Source organism: Tamandua tetradactyla, chromosome 8 (genome assembly GCF_023851605.1).
Source record: "Tamandua tetradactyla isolate mTamTet1 chromosome 8, mTamTet1.pri, whole genome shotgun sequence".
NCBI classification, from domain to species: domain Eukaryota; kingdom Metazoa; phylum Chordata; class Mammalia; order Pilosa; family Myrmecophagidae; genus Tamandua; species Tamandua tetradactyla.
The window spans coordinates 89,978,748-89,982,205 of NC_135334.1; the positions used below are offsets into that span (position 1 = coordinate 89,978,748).

At 35.4% G+C, this 3,458-nt stretch overlaps 1 pseudogene; it reads left to right on the top strand.

The window, feature by feature from the left end:
- The first annotated feature begins 1,404 nt into the window (after positions 1 to 1,404).
- Positions 1,405 to 2,464, top strand: LOC143645236 (KATNB1-like protein 1; annotated as a pseudogene).
- The last annotated feature ends 994 nt before the right edge of the window (positions 2,465 to 3,458 follow it).

The following is a 3,458-nucleotide window of genomic DNA, read 5'->3' on the forward strand; positions in this document are numbered from 1 at the left end:
AAAGCTTAGAGAGAAAAGTCCTGGAGATGCTAAGAGAGGAGTCACAGAAGCTCAGAGAGGAGGCCACTTGAACCAGAAGCTGAAAGCAACGAGACCCAAGAGTGACCAGCAAACGCCGACCCTGTGTTTTGCTAGCTGACAGAAGAATGGTAGATGCCAGTGACCTGTCTTCAGAATCCAGAATCATCCTGTTGATACCTTAATTGGGACATCTTCATGGCCTTAGAACTGCAAATTTTAAGTTAATAAATCCTCATTGTGGAAAGTACCTGAAACTGTTGAGCTGTGTTCCAGTAGCCTTGATTCTTGAAGACATTTGTATAACCATATAGCTTTTACAATGTGACTGTGATTGTGTAAACCTGTGTCTGATGCTCTTTTTATCTAGGGTATGGACAGATGAGTAAAAAATATGGACGGAGGATGAACAAATAATAGGGGGACAAAGGTTAAAATAAATTGGATAGATGGAATTACTAGTGGTCAATGAGAGGGAGGGGTAAGGGGTATAGTATATGTAAATTTTTTCTTTTTATTTCTTTTGCTGGAGTGATACAAATGTCCTGAAAAATGATCATGGTGATAAATGCACAACTATGTGAGGATATTGTGAGCCATTGATTGTAAACCATGCATGGAATATTTGCATATTAAGACTTATCAATAAAAATATTTTTAAAAATCCCTATTGTAAAAAACCAATCAATTTCTGGTATATTGCATTCTGGCAGCTTTAGTAAGCTTAAACAATACCACATATTCTTTATCTATTCATTGGTTGATGGACACTTGGGTTGCATCCATCCTGTGGCAGTTGCTATGAACATCAGTGTGCTGCTATGAGATGTGTGTAAAAAATATTAACATTGTATTGTCGTCTATAGTTTATGATAAATTTTTAAAATTTTAATCTTCAAATGAAAATGATCTTTAATTTAATTATTTAATTCCTCTTAATTTATTGTGGTATATGGTATAGAGCGTGGTCATGAATTTAGATTCTTTACAATGCTATTTAGTTTTTCCTACATTGTTTAACAAGGATTCCTTTCTTCGTGACTTATTTCACCAGCCTTTGCACGCACTAACCTATTGTGCAGGTTTGAATTTATTTCTAAAATTGGATTTAATCAATTGGTCTTTAAAAAAATAAAAATAAAAAACCCATCAATGTTATTAGACTCTTCCTCCTTATTTCTCCCTCAAGGAGTGGAATAATTTTGGTTTTAAAATAATATGCATATGGGGGAAGAGGTATCCCTGCGGGCGGTGCATGCGGCCACGTTTGAACCAGTTGAGCGGCGCTGGCCCCCGGGTGGCGCTAGGCTGCCGGGTGGCTCATCACCAGCATAAGGGTTGCAGTGAGGCGCCTCCATATTGGGAGGCGTCGGGATTTCAGAGATTATGGCATGTGAAACCCTCAATGTTAAAAAATGGAACTTCTGTAATACTACAGAGAATCATTCCATTGATCGTCCTAGAAATTTCACTAATAAGAACATGAAGGAGGTTGAGAAATGTCTAAATCAGTTGGCTACTTTCATTAATGGAGAAGCTGGACAAGCTGTGGAAAGCCCAGATAAATTACATAAACTAATCTACTGCAAAAAGCAAGTTCATCATCCTTTTCCAGATCCTTGTTACAGATGAAACAGTCTCCGAGGAGTGGGGGCTGTGACATGACAAATAAAAACCATGAAGTGGCTTGTACAGGTCACCTGCCTGAAAGATTATGCCTTGATAGTGGAACATTGTTGGTTAACTCCAGGGATTCTGATTTCGCAGACAGAAAGTTCATTATCAAAATATACTGGATTCCCGGTGCCTGCCCATAAAATGTATATATTATATATATATATATAGTGGGGTTTTTTTCCCTGAGGTTTCTCAGGACCACCAAACGATGGCCCACATTGTGTTCAGCTGAAATTTGAGATTGAAAGTAGCCTTAACTTTCTGGAGGAAGAGAAATATAAATGAACCTGTCGCCTATTTGGTGAAGGTATCGCTTCTCGGCCTTTTGGCTAAGATCAAGTGTATTTGGTGAAGGTGGAAGAAGATCTTGCAGTTGTGGATTGCTTTCCTGTGCTCACCAATAGTTTACAGGAAGAAAAACAATAAGTCGCCCTTGGCAGCTGCTTAGACTTGTTGCCTCTACTGAAGTCACCACTTTAAAAGCAAATGTCAAGGTATGTAATAGTTGGTTTAGACTGGTTTCAAGTAGTCATCAAAAGGTGGTAGTCAGAATGATCATTCCAAACAGAAATTATAAATAATAGAAGTATTCAGTTTTTAAAATAATAATTCCGTGGGTTGTGGGAATAGCAAAACCATCTTACTTTGGTAACAGGATATAAATGGCAATATAGCTAAGAATGCAGAAGCTTAATTCTTACAATTGTATTGGGAAGTTTCATCTGCTAAAGAGTGCTTGGGTATTCAAAAATATCCTTGGACTATTTGATTTCCAAGAAAAAAGTCTTGTCTGAGAACTGTGAGCTGTGAAAGAAATCAAATCATTCTTTTTTTCTTTTAAAAAGCCGCATAACAAAACTGCTAATGAAACTCTAACAATCTATTTCACATTGAAGTGGAAAATGTCCAAAAGGAACAGCTTCAACTTCAATGAGGTGAAAGTGCACTAAGAAGATTGTTTGCCTTTGCTGCATTTTGGATTTATATGGTTATTTGGTAACATTGTTTAAGAACTACTGGCTCTTTGTGCAATCCTGCATATTGCATAAGAACATAATTTATATTATGGGAGAAAAAAAGACAGGACTTATCGCTAAGAACCACAAAGACCAATCGTCATTAATTTTTTAAGATTGTGTTTTATAAGAAAACACTTAAATGTGTGCAAGTATTTTTTTATGTTGAAAAGACTGAAAGATGAAAACATAACAAATAATCAATATTAAACATTTTTTTTTGTCCACACTAAATACTATATTTGTTTAAACATTTTTTTTTTTGTCCACACTGGGATATTATGTTTGCAGAATGTTAATAAGCCGATATGTTGTTGTGATACCAGTATCTGTTAAAGAATTTAAAAGCAATCATGTTTCTGGCATGATAAAATCACGGAATTAAATCAGCAGCTTTACATTCAGGTAGAATGTTGATGTATGAAACCTATTCACCATTTTAAAAGTGAAGAATACTTTTAGTACCTCTGATTTTTTTTTTCCAGAATCATCATATCCTGTATGTTTGTGTTATGCCTGTATAAAATTTTAAAAAGTGAATACATATTTGCATGAATGCTTAACTGGAAATGTCCATGAAGTTGGCTCATTTATGCCCAGTTTTTATTGTATGTAGATTTCTAACATTTTCAGTTTTGTTTGAGAAAAAAATATATCTATATGCATATGGTCGTAGGTATATGCATATGTATATGTGAGGCTGAAAAAGTCATGGAAGGAAAATTTTAGCAATTGTTAACTTGCATG